Source organism: Zingiber officinale, chromosome 2A, assembly GCF_018446385.1.
Source record: "Zingiber officinale cultivar Zhangliang chromosome 2A, Zo_v1.1, whole genome shotgun sequence".
NCBI classification, from domain to species: domain Eukaryota; kingdom Viridiplantae; phylum Streptophyta; class Magnoliopsida; order Zingiberales; family Zingiberaceae; genus Zingiber; species Zingiber officinale.
In genome coordinates this window covers 36319988-36341119 of record NC_055988.1, presented here as the reverse complement: position 1 = coordinate 36341119, position 21132 = coordinate 36319988, and the positions used below count along the sequence as shown (strand labels likewise).

General features: G+C 40.3%; 4 long non-coding RNA genes and 1 other non-coding gene across 5 annotated transcripts; 1 reads left to right on the top strand and 4 right to left on the bottom strand.

Annotated features, from left to right (window-relative positions):
- Window positions 1-2441: 2441 nt before the first annotated feature.
- LOC122044634 lies at window positions 2442-2548 on the top strand. The gene has a single exon (XR_006129665.1). It is a non-coding gene; the product is annotated as a small nucleolar RNA R71 (small nucleolar RNA).
- A 416-nt stretch (window positions 2549-2964) lies between these two features.
- Window positions 2965-7789, bottom strand: LOC122041037. Its single transcript, XR_006128785.1, has 2 exons — window positions 7732-7789; window positions 2965-3027 (listed from the first exon to the last, which is right to left on the bottom strand). It is a non-coding gene; the product is annotated as an uncharacterized LOC122041037 (long non-coding RNA).
- Window positions 7790-8769: 980 nt separating this feature from the next.
- On the bottom strand, window positions 8770-9276 carry LOC122041035. The gene is made up of 3 exons (XR_006128783.1): window positions 9187-9276; window positions 9026-9104; window positions 8770-8840 (listed from the first exon to the last, which is right to left on the bottom strand). It is a non-coding gene; the product is annotated as an uncharacterized LOC122041035 (long non-coding RNA).
- A 5532-nt stretch (window positions 9277-14808) lies between these two features.
- Window positions 14809-20688, bottom strand: LOC122041034. The gene is made up of 3 exons (XR_006128782.1): window positions 20243-20688; window positions 19736-19805; window positions 14809-15014 (listed from the first exon to the last, which is right to left on the bottom strand). It is a non-coding gene; the product is annotated as an uncharacterized LOC122041034 (long non-coding RNA).
- On the bottom strand, window positions 15988-16710 carry LOC122041036. The gene is made up of 3 exons (XR_006128784.1): window positions 16408-16710; window positions 16247-16325; window positions 15988-16061 (listed from the first exon to the last, which is right to left on the bottom strand). It is a non-coding gene; the product is annotated as an uncharacterized LOC122041036 (long non-coding RNA).
- Window positions 20689-21132: the final 444 nt, after the last annotated feature.

Below are 21132 nucleotides of genomic sequence, written 5' to 3'. Positions count from 1 at the left end.
CCAGGAGCTTCGATTTAGTCTTTTGTTGTCGGTATAATCTATTTACTGCTTTAAATTGTAGTTAATCTGTAATAGTTTTATCGTGCTTATAGTTGTTGCCCACGGAAAGCGATCAAGGATCGCGGGCCTTCGAGTAGGAGTCGCTTTAGGCTCCGAACGAAGTAAATCTTCCTGTCTCTTTGTGTTTGTTATTTCTTTATTCCGCTGCGCTTTTACTCGTTTGTTTTACGAATCGAAAGAAATAGCCACGAACGCTATTCACCCCCCTCTAGCGTGGTCTCGATCCAACAAGAAGATCGTGAGGTCTATAAGCTATAAATGGTATAACTAGTTATTAGTTTCCGCATCATAACTAGTTCATCCTTTTATTTAGATCTTGAAATACCAAATACAAAAGGCTAATGAATCTAGGTAATCGAATTTATGTTTTCGATTTTGTGTTTCTTTTGTTTTTCGAATTTGTGATTCGATTGTTCTTTTTGGTTAAACCTAGGGTTACTATAAGGAAATTAAATATTAAATTTCGTTGAAAGGCTTTGTCTAGGAAGTGGTGGATGCTCCCATACCCAAGAAGGTCTAGTGTCTTGCCATGTTTAACCTGGAAGTCAATCTCTGAAATTAATATTTAATTGAATTTGTAACATGGGTGGATTTGGATCAATAATGTTAAGCATCATTTGTGATCCAAGTTCAAACCAGTAAGAACAGATAAGTTGAATTTGGAATCAATAATGTTAAGTTCCGTTTGCGATTCCAAATTTAATTTCTAAAGAACACAATAGGTTGTTAGGAATGGTTCAAGACTTGTACAAAATTTTTGTAGAGGGGAACCGGTACGATATTCCCAGTAGCAACCAACATTTCTAAAGATAGTTTATAATTTTTGACATCAATTAGTACTCCTGTAGTGACAAGGAAGGGTCTTCCAAGAATTATAGGAATCTTAGGGTCGTCTTCCATGTCTAGTACAACAAAATCAGTAGGGATGATACATCCCTCTACTTCCACCAGTACATTCTCAATGATACTAAATGGGTATTGACATGAATGATCAGTAAGTTAAAGTGTCATGGTGCTCAATTTTAATTCACTAAGTTCCAGCTTATTACAAATTGATAATGAATTGAGACTAACACTAGCCCCTAAATCATAAAAAGCTTTACTATAAAATATCGTTCCTATCTTTTAAGGAATTGAAAAGCTTCTCGAATCCTTGAGCTATAGAGGTAATGAGTCCATCAGAAGGGCACTACACTCCTCAATTAACACCACAGTCTCAAATCCATCCTTTTTTCATTTGTTTGGCATCCACTCATTCATGAATTTGGTGAACTTTAGCATTTGTTACAACGCATCCATCAAAGGGATCTCGATACAAAGTGACTTAACTTTCTCCCAAAACTTGTCAAATTCTTCATCTTTCTTTGTGTTGATTAGTATTTGAAGGAAAGTGATTGGATGTGTTGTTAGATTAGTGGGAGAACGCCCTTCAACCACAATGGTACTCTCCTCCTCCTCTTGGGTTCCACCAGTATGAGAGGAGGATGGAGAAGGGTCTTCATTAATTTCGGGTCCCTTTCTTGAAATAGTCACTTGGGGTTCCCCCAAGGTCCGCCCACTTATGAGCTCAACTCTATTGCAATGCTCAACTGGGTTTACATCCGATTTTCTTGGAAATGACCCTGGTGCTCTAGAGGATGATGTAGCTATTTGGGCAACTTATCTATCCAACATCTTCATATGTTTCTCAAAGTTCTCCATCCTTTGGCTTAGTTGCTTGATGTAGTTCTTCATTTCAAGTTGATTTGCTAAGATCTTGTCAAGAAGCTTTTCAATCCTTGATGGTAGGTAACTCTATTATTGTTGTGGCTAGAAGCTTTGTTGTTGCCCCGCTTGATAACTCATTTGTTGGCCTAGTTGATAGCTTTACTCTTTATTATTCTTATAGGAGAAGTTAGGATTATTTCTCCACCCAGGATTGTAGGTGTTGGAGTAAGGATTGTTTTACCTCAAATTGAAGTTTCCTATTGTGTCACACTGTTCAATTTGAGCTAGTTGTGCTGTAATAGCTCCAAGAAGGCAAACTTCTTGAGTATGTTTCATCCCTCCACAGGAGTCACAAACTCCCATAATTTTGTTCACCATGTTGGAACACATTAATTCAATCTTTTTAGAGAAAGCATCAACCTTCACATATATCAAACTCAAAGTATCAAGGTCATATTTATCGAGCATTTTGAATTGTGATCGAATTTCTAGGATAAATAGTTCCACTTCTTTCTAATGCCCATTGATGGTGATTAAACGCCACACTCTCTATTAGCTCTTCCGCTTCATCTAGACTTTTGATTATAAGTGCTCCACCAGATGCGAAGTCAAGAGACACTTTAGTCTGATAATTGATTCCATTGTAGAAAGTGTGGATTACTAACCATTTTTCCAATCGATGATGTGGACACGATCTAAGCATACTTTTGAATCTATCCCACACTTCATAAAGAGATTCCATATTAGTCTATTTAAAGTTAATAATCTGATTTTTCATGTGCGATGTTTTGCTCGGTGGGTAAAATTTGTCTAGAAATACTTGCTCACATTACACCCAAAATGCAACACTATTTTGTTGGTAAAGAAGTGAGCCAGAGTTTTGCTTTATCTCTCAAAGAAAAACTACATAGGAGTAGTCTTACTACATCATCTAGTACTCTATTCATGTATATTGTTCCATAAATTTCATAGAAAACCTTCAAGTGTTGGTTCGGGTCCTCATATATACCTCCACTAAATTGATGTTGTTGGACCATTGTGATCAATGCAGACTTAATCTTAAAATTGTTGGCTCCGATGGTCGATCTGGTGATACTAGATTATTGACCTCAAGCATATGATGTTGCGTAATCTTTGAGATGTTTATTTTCCATGTTTTGTTTTGCTTGCCCTTCTTGTTGCTTTTGTAGAATTTTCCTTCTTCTGAAAATCCTTTCAATCTCAGGGTCTATAGGTAACAGTTCTCCTATAGAATTAGACCTTCACATACAAGAGCAAGATAATTCAAGATAAGTTTGTTTGTAGTTTCTGAATATAAAAGAATGTAGGCACAGAAATTAAAATTGCAAGAATTAAATGTGTAAAAATTAAAGGAATAAAAGTGCAACCTATATACAAAAAGAAAATGAAATGCAAAAAGAAATATTTATAATGTCTAGTCTAACTTAAGCGTTTGTCACTAATGTCAAATAATCCTTGATAATAGTGTCAAAAACTTGTTGCAAAATTACAAGTGCATGATTACATCATCAGTAATAAAATATTGATTCCACAAGAATTGATGAGCACTAGTGAGTTCACAAGACTAGCTAGCCAGATGATTGAAATATTGGTCGAAGTCTTACGAACTAAAGTTGAGAAAGAAAAAGAGAGAGAAAGAGAGTTTTGAGGAAAATAGGTAAAGATGAGTGTTCTAGGTGTTCGATTTTATTGTAATATTAATCAATGTGTTATAGATTGCTCATTTTATATCCTCTATCCTTATGTTACATAGGAAGTCTAACTAAATCCTGACACTCCCACGTGATGGTCGTGTCAAAGTGTTGCTCCCTTGATTACCCGATGTCCCTAGGTAGTAAAGATGACCTATGATGTCCGATTTAAGGATTACCCTTTGCCACCTAGGGTTCCTTGATCATATAATCCTAGATGATACAATACACCTATTAACATAGAATAAGAAACAACCCATTAAGCCTAATTAAGATCTTCTATGTATAGAATTACCTTCCCTTTCAAGGTGATACCCTTGAAAGTCCAATTAAAGGGATACCCTTATCATGCCCCCCTCCCCCGGTCATACGATCTAGGGTACTCCCTCTATGGGGCAAGCGATCTATACATTCAATTAATTAAACATGGAAATTAAGCACAAACACATTACATATATATTTAATCAAATTGATACAAGGCATAAACATGTCATTATAAGGGAAATTGATAAATCTATAGAGTTCACATCAATCTTATATTATAATTACTCCCTTAATCTAGAACAAGTGGATCTACTCCATGACAAGGGCAATTGAATCTAAATGCATTAAGATTATAAGCTTCCTAAGCAATTCAAGAGAGAAGGAAAGCTTATCCAAGCATGATGTCAGATCTTCAGATCCAATCCTTGTGTCCGAAGAAGATAGAAACATCGGAAAATGGCCTCAAATCATCAAGTGTGCCATAGATGAAGCTTAGATCTTGACCTTGAGCCCCCCCCCCCCCCCCCCCCGGGCAAAGGGAGAAGAACTCCCCTATTTATAGGTGAGGCATGGCCATATGAGACATGGGTTGTGTCATGGTCATGCCAACTTAACACGACCGGGTCTCAGGAGTTCAGATTTGCAGAAGTATGATCATGTCCCTAAACATAACCTTGTCTTAAAATTTTGGGCTATAGAAGGCACGACCATGCCTTTGGCTTGACCGTGCCTTTGACCACAGTCATGTCCTCATTCTTCAGGACAAGGGAGGCACGACCATGTAGATCCACATGGCCACCTTACTACTGGCTTCTGCTAGATCTGGTTCTTTACTCATTGAGAGACACAGTTGTGCCATGGGGCATGACTATGTTATGTCTTCTTCACATCATGGGAGGCACAACCATATAAATCCACATGATCGTGCCCCTTTTGGAATCTAGATGGTATAAGACTCACAGATGTAGGGGATACAGTCGTGCTGGGGGCATGACCATGTCTTAGCTTCTGACTCTAGGGAGGCATGGCCATGTCAAGAGGTATGGCCAGCTTGTACTTCTTCTTGGTGTAGCTCTGCGGTGCGTTTTGTCTCTGTTTCTTCTCCAAATCATAACTTATCAATCAAAAAATGGTAAAGAGCAAATCTTTAACAAAGAGAGCAATAACACTAAAATAATGATAAAATAGGGTATAACAACATAAAATATAATCAAGAAATATAAGTAGATGTGTATTAAAATATGAATAAAAATGTATACAAACTACACACATCACACTTCTTAATACAAAGATAACTTAAGAATCTATAGCTAAATTAACTTTAATACAATATCTTGGTCTAACTGGTTTAGAGTGAGGTGAGATAACTTCTGCTAGTTCCACTTGACTAGATACACCAGGTAGGGAAACCCAACTAGACATGTCACTATCCAAGCTTTTCTAGTTTTTATCAGCTCAACCCCCTCTGATACCAAATTATAGGATCAAACTAGACGCTAGAGGGGGTGAATAGTATTATAAATTTGAAAAATGAGCATATAGTAATTAAAGTAGCTGAATCAATTAGAGTAAGCATAGCGAAAATAAATTAAATTTAGACTAATTCAATCAAATAAGATAAAGACAATAAAAACATGCAATAAATTTAGCTAATAGTTTAAGCATACAAGTTGATCAATCAAACTAGAAATATAGATACATTCTAGTTACAAAATATGATCATTATTTCTAATTTATCTTAGGTGGAAAAACTTTACAGAAAAAGAATTTAAAAAGTTTAAGAACAATAAAACAAATAAGACAATACTAAAATAAATAAAAATATTACTCTTAGTGTTACAATTAGAAATGAAACACATGTTGTAGGGTGTCATAGAACAAAAGCCAAAGGAATACTTAGAGCATGAGAACAAGAATGAATTTGTGTGAATGAGTGATTTTCAAGATCTACCTCAAAACTCCTTATATAGGACTCCTCCGATCACCTAGAGCCTTCCTAGTACCTATAGATGTGTTGATGTGGTTACACCTTCTATTTGTAAGATAACGTTAATGAATCTCTCTAATGGCTCATACGCCTTCCAGTCGGCTAGATAAATGGCAAACTTCATCTTGATCGTCTTGTTTAGATTACTAATAACATCATCTACCGGTCTCCTAGAAGCTGCTCCAATCGCCTGTACCTTATACAATCTCATGGACCCTTCGAAATCCCTTTGTCGAGATTTATCACCAGCCAGTCATCCCTGGACTCCATCCAGTTTCCTAAAATCATTGAACATGCTTCCTTGTAATTGTTACATGTAATGCGTAGGATATTAAATGTAAAGTTACTCACACTTACGTTGGGTCGAGATGTTCATCCTCCAGCTAACTCATCTAAATTGAGGTGTCAAGTAGTAATTCCCAGCTGCTTCTACTTGGACTTATTTGTCAAGCTTTTAACTCCCAACTAACTCCACTTGGACATGATTCACTTAACATCGAGCTAGGAATTTGTTTGTCAAGTCTTAATCACTTGAACTTGATTCACCTAGCCTCTAGCTAGGAATTCATCTACCAAACCTTAATCACTTGGACTTGATTCGCGTTCCTTCTAGCCAAGAATTTATCTGCCAAATCTTAATTATTTGGACTTGATGTACCTAGCCTCTAACTAGAAATTTATTGCTTCGTCCAACTAAGACTTAGCTCATGCCTGATTTTCAATTAGGACTTTAGATGCCTAGATCCACTAGGACTTAGTCACTGTCTGGTTCACAACCAGGACTTTAACACATGTCAAGTATCCTGCACCTACAAACTCGACACAATTGGTAGATCACAACTAACCTAACTTTAACCTTAATCATATATCAAAATTTTGGATTAAATATTGTGCACCCAACACCAACACTAAACATTATAGACAATGTATCTATGATGATGATTTGGGAACATTCAAACCAAGTGATACCTATGGGATGAGTGTCAACATCCAATTTCAAGGTTTGATGATGAGACTATCATAATGTTTGATAAAAACTATGATTTATTCAAGGAAATATAGGTTTACTTGGGTTGTGGTGTGATTGAACCATCATCTCACATTATGTCTAATTTTCAAAACTTAGGTTTCAAGCACTAGTGCCCTCTACCCTACTTTACATGAGCTCCTCTCTACGTGTAGTCGTATCTTCAAATATTTATTGGTACAATCTACCTCTAGAGTTTTAAGGTTTGTTTGTGAATATGTTTAATGGAGTTTGGTCAAGGTTGACCTAACCAAGAAGAAGTCCTAACTGGAGATTAGGCAACGAAAAGTGCTAACTAGAGGTTTAGTAGTAGTGAGTAGTCTACCGAGTGACTAGCAAGTCTAAGTGGTCAAGATGATTGAAGGCGTGCAGTGGTGAAAAGTCTACTGAGTGACTAGTCTTAACTAGAGGTTAGGCAGATGAGAAGTCTTGGAGGAGTAAACTCCAAGAAAATGTAATTGAATGGTTTTTGATCAGTCACACACAATCGACCGGACCAACTAATTTTGAATGTTACTAACATTTCTTTTGTCACGCCCCCAGAGGAGTCCCTGTCCGAGAAAATTTCGGCAGCACCTCCCCTGTACGGCGGACAATCAAAAAAAATTCTACAAGCACTAAATACTCAGCCACAGGCGGCTGGAATCATAACTGTAAATAAAAAAAACATACACACGCAGTTTATATATAAAATCAGCCTCTGGCTGTCACAACCACGCAGTTGATAATAGCAACATAAAATAAATATACTCTGACTCGAAATCCACCCTACTCCACTACACCCGTAAAGCTCAAAACCGACGTACTCACCTCTTCTGCCGTCCAGGCAGGTACGTAGTAGAATAGAATCCAAAAATCACATCAAGAGTTCATCAAACAAAAATAAACCATACACATTCCATAAATAAAGATCCAAAACCAGAATAAGACAACGTTCTATATGGAAAAAACCAAAATATCAATAAGACTCAAACCAGCAGAGAACTGGCTCTACGTGCTGATGGGGGGCCAGCGACTGGAACTGCTCCGGACAGCCTCAACCTGAAAATAATCAACAATGGAGGCGGGGTGAGTCCAAAACTCAGCAGGTACAACTGATACGCAGTAATAAAATAACACCTAGACTAATCATGCGTACAGTCTCGATAAAGATAAAGGTAAATGCAAACCAAAGAAGACAGGAGAGAATCAGTACTAACCAGGACCTGTAAAGGACAAACAATCCGAAAGATCACATGTCAATCAAGGTATCCAAGCAATGTGCAGCATATAAGTGCAACAAACACAACAATAAATGATCACGACATGACGCCAATGTCACGGTCACCCCGACGCTACCACCCAACTCACAACATAAGTGGGACCGAGGGTAGGTCAGCGACAACCGCAAGACTCAAAGAACACTACTCCCACGAGGATCGAGTGGACGGACGTTTGAGTACATACGCATCTCTACCCCAAATCATAAATGGGGAGCGAACGCCTCAACTCCTGTGACGCTACGACGGAGGAATTCTAACGTACACGCGGCCACACTACCCCGAGCGATCAACTGAGCACCTAAGAGTCAAACCGACGCGCTACCACGTCAGATCTCGCTACCCACGAAGGCCACAACGGAGCACCGAATGTTGATGAACCGCAACGTGTTCGATAATAACGGAGCAATCTATCGCACAAGACGCGATCACGCAAACGGTGTACGCCACTAAGTACGGTAATACGCTAATCCAACCTCTGGACATATCATAACGCGCACAAAAGCGAATGAATCATATCAAGATATACTGATCAATAAGGTATCAAACCTAGGTCCCGAACATGTGAAACGTGGTTATATCACTACCCATGAGCATGATAGATCGTGTACAAGACCAATACGAGATGCAATCAAACAATCAATCAAACAGGTAACATGATTGGGCAGTGATTAACCGAAATAAATAGGAAACACAATTAATGCAATATATTATTTTCATTACTAAGCATATCAAAGACAATAAGTCAAAAGTACCCGCCTCCAATCGAAAAGGATCGTATCCAAAACAGATCCCCCGTCAAGACACCGTCTCGAATCAATATCCTGTAATAAATCGTACAGTTTGGCTAAGTTTAATTATAACTAAAATAGCTAAACCAAACTATTTTCTTCAGGAACCCCAATTGAATTTAACTAAAAATCAATTAGGATTAGTTCCATTAACCCTAACCATTCTACTATTCGATTTCATTAAAACCTACACATGAATCCAACTCTCTACTTCTTACCTCAATTCTTCTTCAGCCGTTCTGTAATGGCAACAGAACCAATCAGTAATGAGATGACTGGAATTGAGGAAACCCCAATCTGCAAACCCGGTCAGAACCAATCAACAACAGCACTGATGTTTCAAACCACAATAGAAACCCTAGGGAGGAAAAGGGAGAACCTCGGATCAGCAATGAAAACCAGGGCACAATGAACAACAAATCAGATTGGTAGCGCCGAGGAGATGGGTGTCACGGCTGAGGCTAGGGCACCGACGATTGAGGCTCGTCGGATGAGGAGGCGATCGGCACCGCTGCCCAAGTGAGGAGAGGCGATCACACAAGACGCAGAGAGGAAGAAGAGAAAAGAAAAGAATAAGAAAATAAAAGGAAAAGGAAAATAAAATAAAATTTTCCTCATTAAAACAGTAGTTTAAACAGCTTTTCCGACCGCTTTATCCCCTGCTAACTCGTCCATACGAGCTCAAAAATTCAAAAATTTCCAAAATTCGAAATTCCTTATTAATATTCGCTTATTTCCGATTTTACATTCTCCCCACTAATAAAAATTGGTCCCCAAATTTCGTTATCTACCATCAGCAAGCACTAACAACAGATATAGAGTATATATCGAACGATAAATAAATCACATACCTCAAGTGAAAAGATAGGGATATCGACTGATCGTATCCTCGAGCTCCCAAGTAGCCTCCTCGTCCGAACGATGCCGCCATCCGACTTTAACCAAATGGACGGTCTTGTTCGCAACCGACGCCCTTCCGGCCGAGAATCCGCATCAACCTCCTCATAGGTAATGTCAGCCGAACTCGAACCGAATATCACCAAGACACGCGTCGGTCGCACGATCTCCTCAAAGATAGATACGTGGAATACATCGTGGACGCCTGACAGGGACGGTGGTAACCGGTAAGCTACCGCCCCGATCCTCTCCAAGATCTCGAAGGGCCAATGTACCGGAGCTAGCTTACCTCGAGGCCAAATCTCTTCACCCCTTTCGTGGTGAAACTCGCAAATATACGGTCGCCAACAGAGAACCTGTGGGTCTCTGCCTCCGATCAAGATAGCTCTTCCGACGATCTCGCCTCCGACATCCTCCGTCGATAAGACGACCAACTCTGATCCTCGAACTCTCCGAGGTCCCAACAATCGAGCCTCACCAACCTCATCCCAAAGGACGGTGTCCGACAAGGTCTACCATACAACGCCAAACGGTGCCATCCGGATAGCCGAATGGAAGCCGTTGTCAGAGTAACTCTACCAACGATGTACGGTCCTCCCAACCGCCCAAATTCATAACATACACGACCTCGCAGTCCTCTAAAGTCCGAATGGTCCGCTCGACCGCCCATCCGTCTGGACGGAAAGTCAGATCAAACGGAGTCCGCGCCAAGGCCCGCCGCAGATCGCCAAACGAGATGTAAACCGTGGATCTCTATCCGAAATAATACTCAACGAACACCATGTAGTACGATAATCTCGACAATACAATCCGCTAATCGATCCAGGGATCCTCCGAATCGCTAGAAGGCGGATTCGTTAATCGATCAACGACACCCAAATCGGCTACGGCCTCGCTGTCCCTGCAACCCTACCACAAAGTCCATGGTAATGCGATCCCACTTCCACTGTGAATAGAATCACAAGTAAGTCGGCAGATCTCGACGCTCGCCTTCACTACGATGCATAAGACATCTCGCCACAAATTACGCGATGTCTTTCTTCATGTCGTTCACCGCTCCACCAATAGAAACACCTCAAATCTTGGTACATACGGTTACTGGGTGGACAACAAATCATGAACGATGAGCCTCTGAAGTAACTCCTATAAGACCGGATGAGATCGAAGCACGTAAAATCTGCCTCGGTAGTGTATAACACCTCCTCGTCTCGTGTGAACTCGGTCTACGCCCGGAAGCTATCGGCTGTAATTAAACTGCAAATATTGATCAGCAGTCTATGGCTCTCGTATCCTTGTCCCGATCAACGATCGAGCAACCATGGTAACCAAAGTACCCTGCTCTGTCTGTCCTTACCCTCAAGGCCCAAATCGGAGAAACCTTAAATCAAGTCTGTGACCACAACTCGGTGGCAAGCTAAAGTTCCTCCGGACTTTCTGCTAAGCGCATCGGAACCACATTAGCTCTCCCGGTGATAGCTAATGGTACAATCAAAATCCTTCAGGAACTCCATCCATCTCCTCTGTCAGAGATTAAGTTCCTTCTAAGTAAACAGACATTTGAGACTCTTATGGTCAGTGAGAATCTCAAATATAACGTCATATAAATAATGTCGCCAAATCTTCATGGTAAAAATAATGGCGACTTGCTCCGATAGTTCTTCTCATGATCCTTCAACCGACGAGAAGCATAGGAGACTATCATATCGTGCTGCATCAGAACAGCGCTCAAACCCTGAATAGATGCGTCGGTGTAGAGGACATATCCGTCCTCTCCGGAAGGTAAAAATCAAAATTAGAGCCGACACTAGTCTCCGCTTCAGCTCCTAGAAGCTGGTCTTGTCATCTTCAGTCCAAGTGAACTTCACGCCTTTCCAGGTCAGGCGTGTCAGTGACATAACTATCCGAGAGAAACCCTCAACATATCTCCGGAAATATCGAGCTAAACAAAGAAAGTTGTGAGCCTCTTCTATAGACTCCGTCTACTCCCAACGGTAACAATCTCGATCTCCTGTGGAACCACGGTATACTCCTACTGATGACCGTGTGTCTCAAACATCTCACAGAAGACAACCAAAATACGCACTACTGATCTTCACATCTAGACGTTTCAGTCGAAACATCTCTAGAACTATGCAAAGATAGTGTACGTGATACACCTCAGATCAGGAATAAAACACCACATCATCAATAACGATAACGAATTCTGATCCAATATCCTAGGGATACCCAAATCATCTAGTCCATGAAAACATCTAAGGCTCCGCAAGCCCTAATGGTAAAACCAATACACATAATGTCTGTATCACAGACATTCCCAATCCATAAGATCCTCGACAATAAATCTGAAATATGATCACCAACGATATAAATCATCTAAGCATAGATCCTCCAGTGTGAGAGCAACGCTCCATCATAGAAAATACCACATATGTGGGAGCAACGCTCTACCACAAGAAATCCTCAATATATATGAGTAACACTCCACTACAAATAATCTATAACATGTATCTGCAATAGATATGGGAGCAATGCTCCGCTACAAGCAATCCGAAATATATGGGAGCAACGCTCCACCTAAAACAGTCCATAATATGTGGGAGCTACGCTCCACCACAACCATCTGAAATATGTGGGAGCTACGCTCTACCACAAACAAACATAAGTGCCTAAAGCACCCTACTATCTAGCCAGAGACTGCATGAGGTCCCGCTACCACAGACAATCCATAAATGACCAAGACATCTAACTATCCAACTAGAGTCTGTACAAGATCACTTTACTACATATCACTGTGGCAGCCAAAGGTATAACAATCCAGCAATCACATCAAACTCATCGTCAAATCTATCAACATCGTAGTGAGTCACCCACTGATAAGAATATGGGTTGACAGGGTAATCCAACAAATGACATAATGCAGACACTCCACATTCAACATAAGCAGAATTATCATGCTGCTACCAACAATACACCTGGCACACTTGTCACACAACATATGTATGATCGACATAATCCTCCAATTTGTACACACCAAACACACTCATAGCACAGGTATAAATCGGTGTGATACCTCCAACAATACCTATCAAACTCGTGTGCATATATCAACATAGGTATAATCGACAATACACCTCAAACAACCTCACATGGCATATATACACCTATGCCAAGAATATAATCAACGTAATACTTCCAACAAATCATAATCGACACGAGTATACTCTCAGAACCATCATATAATATACAAGATACCTCAATATTACACCGAACACATCTGTACATATCACAACTCAGACTGAATCGATAAGATACATCCAATAAAACACTCAAACATATGTGCACATTCCACAACATAGTTTTTAATTGACAAATACCTCCAATAAACAATCAGACATGTATGTCTATCCACTCGGGTATAATCAACTAGAAACCCATAATAATCACATGTATAAATGTGTACGACCCAAAAGAAAAAGTCAGAATTCAAGAACATCAAGACACTCTCATTTTTATCCTCAAAAATATCAGCCCACATAATATCAGATGAATCAGTCTCTACTCCCATGAGGGCAAATTAGCATTCAAAACATCGATCAATATTTATCCACATAGTTCAATATCAGATGAAACAAATATCATTTTTTTTTTCATCCTGTTAACTAACCACAACTAACCAGATTTATTAAAATCTCATAGGCACTCTAAACCATAAACTCTCTAGCACCCGATTTATAATCTGATCACCAACTATAAACATCAAACCTGTGAATATCATACATGACACTCACTATGTCACCATCAACAACAACCCAAATAATAGATCATCAAAATAGTTATCCACTAATAGATCATCAAACAACCACATAACCTTTACCCTCATAAATCATTAGAAATCAACACATCACAATATCTGATCTCCCAATATCCCTTAACCTCAAATCATTCTCAACAATGATCAAACATGATAACTCTCAAATGACCAATTTTCATCGTATCGGATACCCTAATATCCAAAAGATATGAGTATAAAAAAACTCTACTGGCTAAGTCCACAGGAATATATAGGTACCTTCCATTACCCAGCTAACAATAGCAGAGGCTGATATGTGCCTCCATCTCCTATCCAACTAGTAGTAACAAAAGCTAAAACTACTGATGGTAAAATATATAAAATCACCAGAGACTATAATCCTTGATCTCTATTAGGGTCGAGCAAGATCAGTGGCTAACCCATCACATGTAATATGGGCTACAGCAACCACACAGGTACTAAAGATAAAGTGCTAATACATGTCATAACTATCATAAAATAAACATCATACCTATTTGCCGTCTGGAGATGTTCCATCGCTGTCCAGTCCCCAACTTCAGACCTCAAAATTTCGAACACGAAAATCATCGATAATCCATATAATCCGAAACAGAACTCCAACACATATACATAATGGAAAAATCCGTGTAATCCAAAATAACTACCCAGTTTGACTCGCAAACTTGGGTTAACCCAAAAATCCAGAATACCAAAAGCAGGTATCATAACCCGCTCTGATACCAATGAATTGGTATCAGCCAAATCTCGAAAATCTGCATCACACAAATAAAAACAAGTATCGCCCAAACCTTGGCGCTTTGATACCAATAATAAATTGGTATCAGATTTTCCCAAAAATCCAAAATACGTAAACAAAGAATCGCAAAACATGCGCTCTGATACCAAATAAATTGGTATCAAATAAATCTCAAAAATCCAAAACGTATAGCAAGTATCGTATACCTGCTCTGATACCACTAAATTGTCACGCCCCCAGAGGAGTCCCTGTCCGAGAAAATTTCGGCAACACCTCCCCTGTACGGCGGACAATCAAAAAAATTCTACAAGCACTAAATACTCAGCCACAGGCGGCTGGAATCATAACTGTAAATAAAAAAAAAAAAACATACACACGCAGTTTATATATAAAATCAGCCTCTGGCTGTCACAACCACGCAGTTGATAATAGCAACATAAAATAAATATACTCTGACTCGAAATCCACCCTACTCCACTACACCCGTAAAGCTCAAAACCGACGTACTCACCTCTTCTGCCGTCCAGGCAGGTACGTAGTAGAATAGAATCCAAAAATCACATCAAGAGTTCATCAAACAAAAATAAACCATACACATTCCATAAATAAAGATCCAAAACCAGAATAAGACAACGTTCTATATGGAAAAAACCAAAATATCAATAAGACTCAAACCAGCAGAGAACTGGCTCTACGTGCTGATGGGGGGCCAGCGACTGGAACTGCTCCGGACAGCCTCAACCTGAAAATAATCAACAATGGAGGCGGGGTGAGTCCAAAACTCAGCAGGTACAGTTGATATGCAAAGTAAAGAAATAACACCTAGCACTAATCATGCGTACAGTCTCCTGATAAAGATAAAGGTAAATGCAAACCGAAGAAGACAGGAGAGAATCTGTACTAACCAGGACCCGGTAAAAGGACAAACAGTCCGAAAGGTATAGAAGACCTGTATGCATGTCAATCAAGGTATCCAAGCAACGCGATATAAGTGCAACAAACACAACAATAAACGATCACGACATGACGCCAATGTCACGGTCACCTCGACGCTACCACCAACTCACAACATAAGTGGGACCGAGGGTAGGGTCATGATAACCGCACTCAGCAACACTACTCCGATGAGTGATCGAGTGGACGGATGCTGTCGAGACATATCATCCTACCCCAAATCATAAACGGGGAGCGAACGCCTCAACTCCCAGACGCTATGACGGGAGGAATTCTAACGTACACACACACTACCCTCGAAGTGATCAACTGAGCACCGGAAGAGTCAAACTGACGTGCTACCACGCTGTCTCGCTACCCATGAGCGCCACAACGGAGCACCGAACAGTGATGAAATGTGCTCGACAATAATGGAGCAATCTATCGCACAGCATGCGATCATGCAAATGGTGCATGTCACTAAGCATGGTAATATGCTAATCCAACCTCTGGACATATCATAATGTGCACAAAAGCGAATGAATCATATCAAGATATACTGATCAATAAGGTATCAAACCTAGGTCCTGAACATGTGAAACGTGGTTATATCACTACCCATGAGCATGATAGATCAGGTACAAGACCAATACGAGATGCAATCAAACAATCAATCAAACAGGTAACATGTATTGGGCAGTGATTAACCGAAATAAATAGGGAACACAATTAATGCAACATATTATTTTCATTACTAAGCATATCAAAGACAATAAGTCAAAAGTACCCGCCTCCAATCGAAAAGGATCGTATCCAAAACAGATCCCCCGTCAAGACACCGTCTCGAATCAATATCCTGTAATAAATCGTACAGTTTGGCTAAGTTTAATTATAACTAAAATAGCTAAACCAAACTATTTTCTTCAGGAACCCCAATTAAATTTAACTAAAAATCAATTAGGATTAGTTCCATTAACCCTAACCATTCTACTATTCGATTTCATTAAAACCTACACATGAATCCAACTCTCTACTTCTTACCTCAATTCTTCTTCAGCCGTTCTGTAATGGCAACAGAACCAATCAGTAATGAGATAACTGGAATTGAGGAAACCCCAATCTGCAAACCCGGTCAGAACCAATCAACAACAGCACTGATGTTTTAAACCACAATAGAAACCCTAGGGAGGAAAAGGGAGAACCTCGGATCAGCAATGAAAACCAGGGCACAATGAACAACAAATCAGATTGGTAGCGCCGAGGAGATGGGTGTCGCGGCTGAGGCTAGGGCACAGCTCTGCTCGACGATCGGAGGGAAAGCTCTAGGACTGAGGAAGACCGGCGGCAGCGCTGCTCCGGGCGGAGGGAGAGGCGATCGGCGCTGTGCCAAGACGCGGCAGAGAGGAAGAAGAGAAAAGAAAAAGAATAAGAAAATAAAAAGGAAAAGGAAAAATAAAATAAAATTTTCCTCATTAAAACAGGGTAGCCTAAACAGGCTTTTCCGGACCCCGTTTTCATCCCCGTTAACTCGTCCATACGAGCTCCGAAAAATTCCCGAAAAATTTCCAAAAATTCCTGAAAATTCCCTTATTAATATTCGCCTATTTCCGGTATTTTACATCTTTACTTTACTATTTTATATCTATTATGCTAACTCAATGTTGCAGTAAAGTCTTAGTCGATCAAGTTGATTAGACAATAAGTAGGACCAGAGAAAGTCTAAACAAGTCTAAAGTAGCAGGTAAGTTAAGGTAAACTCCTGGAGAAGAGTGCAATGATATCATGTCCTGGTTGGGCAAACTTTAGGCATTTATCTGAATGAAGAACCCAAAGGTGGTTTTAAAGTCGAGATCAGACAGTCTCATCTGTCTCTTTCTTATACTTGCATATTACATCTAACTCTGTTTTGTAAGATCACCATTATTATTATACTATGCTAATTTTATTTTACAAAAAAATAAAGTTTGGCATTATCCAAATATTTGGTCGACCGAACCAAGTGGTTCAGTCGACCAATCCCCAGTGATGAGATCAGACCATATTCAAATTAGGCCAAAGAAGGAAACGTTGTCTCGGTAGACCAATCCTATTTTCATAACCGAAGTTCAAATAAAATTGGATCAAACAACAAAGAAAAAAAATAAAGTTCAATCGATCGAACATAGGGGCAGTTGATCAAACACATTTGGTAAGAGCATATTGGATATGTCACGTCCCAGAGAAATCCTTGCCAGACAAAAATCCGGCAGCATCTCCCCTGTACGGGTGACAATCTGAAGCATTACTACATACAAAATATACATCAGCCACATACGGCTGGAATATATACACAACCATGCAACTTATATCATCAGCCCACTAGGCTGGAACAAAATAAACAAAACCACGCAGTTTAATAAGCCTACACGGCTGAAAATAAATACACAGCAGAAAAACACAAAACAATACGAACATAAGACCAACAACGGCACAACAAAAATACCTGCAATCATCAGACTTGACTCCAAAATTCACATCGACTTATTGAAGAGCACAATACATAAAATCAACATACCACCCAAACAATAACAAAACCAAACCAAAGACTATCCTCGAGTGTGACGTGGGACTAGCAGTCGGGACTCTCCAAGCATCCATGACTCATCTACCTGTTACTTGGCGAAAGAAAAATCATTTTGTGGGGTGGTGAGTATTGGAACTCAGCGGGTATAGGAAAGATAGTGCATGAACATAAAATACAACTAGAAAGTGAGCCAAGAGTATACAGTCTCATAAAAGAAATAGCAGATACTGTTGGACCCCATGGTTGTTTTGATGTGATCAACCAATTTCAAGTTAGGTCCTGTTTATCTGATCTCTGTATCTAAGTGTGCGGAACTTAGGAGCGCAGGAAGTCGAGCGGAAAATGCAGCTAGCGAGAAGGACGACACGGGAAGGGAGCCGACGGGCTCGGTGCGTCCGATGGATGAGAGAGCTGCGGAAGAGTACACTGGTGGACGTGAAGAATGTGCGCGACGTTTGAGGGACGTAAAGCCGGGACGGAAGACTGCTCGAGGAGAAGGTCGGGAACTGAGTTCGGGTGAGCCATATTCCGGATGGTCGAAATCACCCAAGCAAGCCGAACCAGAGCAAGTCAACTGGGAAGTTGACTTGACAAGTGTTCGGTCGACCGAACCCTTTGATCGGTCGACCGAACCCCCTTCAACAGAAGCCAGCCGTTGGAGACACGTCAGCAGCCACGTCAGCAACAAATGGCTGATCGGTCGATCAAACCTTCTGATCGGTCGACCAAACCGAAGATAAACCAGAAGACTTCGTCGAACGTACTGATCGGGCCAACTCAGAGAGACCGTTGGCTGATCGGTCGACCGAACACAAGAATCGGTCGACCGAACCTAAGCTCGATCCAGAGAAACTGCACCTGGATGGAAGGATGGGCAGGTACAACAGGTTCGGTCGACCGAACCTGGGGATCGGTCGACCGATTCCTCTCGAGTCAAAACCTGATCCCGAAAATCAGGTTATCTGATAAGTCTTGGAGCCCCTATATAAAGGGGTCTCGAATAGCTGTTCACAACGACGAAAGTATTAACTCTGTAATTTCTTTTCAAGCAACCTCTGTGCTCTTAAAGTGTAAAAGGCTTCTCCGCCTTCAAAAAAGGAGACTCTTTTAGTGCGTCTTTCCACCGCCTTGGATTAACAACCGTCTCGGTTGTAACCAAGTCAAATAGCTGAGTCATCTCTCTTTTCTTTTCTGTTGATTACGTTAATCTTTAGTGTTGCTTTTATTTTAGAGTTGAAAGTTTGAGGAGGGTATAAATTTTTGATTGCAGACAATTCACCCCCCTCTTGTTGGTCCCCGCTACACCAACAGATACTACAATAGAACTAAAATCAATGTTCATACCTGAAATCATATCCTAGGCTAGATATAGTAGGTCAGAACTGGTACTAATCTGCTACAGTACTGCTGATAACTACAGAGGTAATAAGCAAGGTATATACAAATTTTCAATGACTAAACATCTACAATGAGAATATATCTCAACATAAGTAAGCATATCAGCATATGTGAACAACAGCAGTAAGTAAGCAATAACAGCATATATAAACAGCAGCAGCCAAAGCAAATATAATAACAGCGTATTCACGGATGGTCACTCTCGCCCACCTCTCTGCACCATGACCCCTGTATGGTCGTTGACATGCATGTCATGACATGATGCACCAAATGCAACAATCATCATACAAATATAAGCAAAAGATTTAGGTATGCTACATGAAGCCAGCATGCTCAATATAGTACATAAATAAACAACAGTCAAAGCATACAAACATGGTATCTAGTATCTGCTACTGATGATGGATAACAACAAGAGACTATATAGATATGGAAACGAATTTTTCAAAGATCGCGTGGAAGTATCAAGCGCAGGAAAATAAGAGTGGAGTCAAGGTAAAAATAATTTCTTATCCAAGCTAGTTCATGCACCAAGGTCAAAGTACTAAAAGAAACAAAGCAAGAAGTACCCGCTTTTATTGTAGATCGCGCCGGAATATCAACACACCCTAGAGTTCGCTTCAAATCAGAGTTAAAACCCTACAATACAGGATACATATCATAACTAGATTCTACCATACATCAAGTAGAAAACCAAATCTAAATCTAATTACGTAACACCAATTAATCCCACCCATAAAATAGATCAAATACTACATTTATCTCTAACTAACTGAACCATTAGCTAGACTACCACAACCTAAACATGAAATAGATTACAACCAATGAACTTGCAATCAATCTTATACCTTGATTAATCCGCCTAATCCAATATTACAATTTGATCCCTCTCAAGGTAGCAATTAAATCGATCTACCAATTCCCTAACCAAATTGATTCAACATCACTGATGCAACATGAGATGAAATAAGATTCTAGTTGAATCTATCTAATTTCCTCCTATTTTGTTAACCTATGAACCTACATCTCCATAGGAAATTAATGAACAACGTATAGAAGGTAGGAGGTTTTATTACCAATGCTTCTCCTCTTTAGCGGAAGTTCACAGAGGTGATGAAGATGAAGGTTGTCCAGATCAGATGAAAGGTTGTCGGGGGTCACGTGGCTGGCCACCGCTGGGTGCTAGCACTGGTGACCGAGATACCACTTCAATGAAGGAGGAGCAAGGCGGTGGGATGAGCGATGTCCCAAGGCGGCTCTAGAGCAAGGCTCGAAGGAGAATCGAGGGAAATAGGAGCTGGTTGGTCGGCGCTAGGGCAGAGGCGGGGAAAGTGGTGGGGAAGGAGGCGGTGGCTAGGGCATGCCGGGAGAAGAAGGCGGAAGAGAGGGGTCGTCGACTGTGGCTCGCGTGAGGAGGAGAGCCGGCAGCATCTTGGTGCTTGCGTGAGGAGGGTCGACGGCTGGGTTGCAGGAGATCGCGAGAGGGAGAGGGAAGAGAGGAGTCAGCGTGTGCGGGCGTGGGGGAAAGCTAGGGCATGGGGAAATTTTATAACTTAGGGATTTTTCAATTAAACCCTAGATAAGTTCCTCAATCAACTCCTACCTCCGGGTATTCCAAACAGACTTTATCTAATTTAACCGATCCACCCCTCTTAAACTCGTCATATAGGCTCCGATTAAATCCAGAAAAATCTTCAAAAATTCCTAAAAATTCCAATAAGATTATTACTAAATAATCCTATTATTTAGTGCTTGTTTGGGTATCGTATTTTACAGGATAAGATCAAGTCGAGAAGTAAAAGGAAATTTAGAGGTTTAGTTGACCAAACAAGGAGGCGGTCGACTGATAAAGACATATTTCGTGAAAGATACAATCTGGGCAAATTGTGAACTTAGACACGATGTCGGGTAAATTCTGGAGATTAGTCGATCAAATAAAAAGACTATAAAAGGAGCCCCGAGATCA